We start from the raw sequence: 854 nt of genomic DNA on the forward strand, positions 1-854 counted from the left end.
CTTACAGGTAGTGTTTGTGTGTGTGTATTTGTTTTAAGGGAGATTTTTGCTATAGGGTGGGTGCACTAGTCAGGAAGACAGACAGAGACAGAGAGGCAGAAAACTAGAAATCACCCCTCGAGGGGATGGCCACAAGCAATCTCTTAGCCTCCATTCTCCTCTCCGGATCTTGAGCATGCACGGTCACGCGCCGGGTGTGAGTTTAAGCTACCGGGTCTGGGACTTGAACTGTGGTCGAATACATGGGAATCCAGCGACATAGCCATTATGCTAACTGCTGGTCCCCACCATGAATTTTTTTTTAAGCCAAGGGCAGGATTAGAACACCATTGGGGGACCAGCAGTTGGTATTATGGCTATGTTCATTGGCCTCATAGAATCTGGCTCCCTTAACCACTAGGCTGTAGGGCCAGCTTTAAATGAACCTTTTTTATTATTTTTGGCAGAGAGTATGTGCACTGGCCAGAGACAGATGGACAGGTGGAGTGTATGAAAGTGTTCCCCCTGGTTGGTCCCCCCATTCCCTTTCCTTGTTTCCTCCCCCCTTCCCCTCCCTCTCTCCCTTTCAGGCAAGCTGGTCATACTGAAATCCTTCTCCACCATTTCTCTACCTTACCTGCATTTTATGCATACTTGCATATCACATGTTTTTCAAGCTGCAGGGCTGAAGCTGAACTGCACTGTCATCTCTGCAGTATGTGGCTTCTTTAACCACTAGGCCACAGAGCCATTCCCCAAATGGGCCATTTGTAAAGTGTATAGTTTGGTGTCATTGAATGCAGCCACCACTTCTGATTTCCAAACATTTTCGTTTTGCCAAAGTGAAACTTGACTATTAAATAGACTCACCATTT

At 46.7% G+C, this 854-nt stretch overlaps 1 pseudogene; it reads left to right on the top strand.

The window, feature by feature from the left end:
• Positions 1–854, top strand: part of LOC102486754 (nuclear autoantigenic sperm protein-like) — a 453,231-nt pseudogene that overhangs the window by 632 nt on the left and 451,745 nt on the right.

The sequence above is a fragment of the Tupaia chinensis genome, unplaced genomic scaffold, assembly GCF_000334495.1.
Source record: "Tupaia chinensis unplaced genomic scaffold, TupChi_1.0 Scaffold000402_1, whole genome shotgun sequence".
Classification (NCBI taxonomy): domain Eukaryota; kingdom Metazoa; phylum Chordata; class Mammalia; order Scandentia; family Tupaiidae; genus Tupaia; species Tupaia belangeri.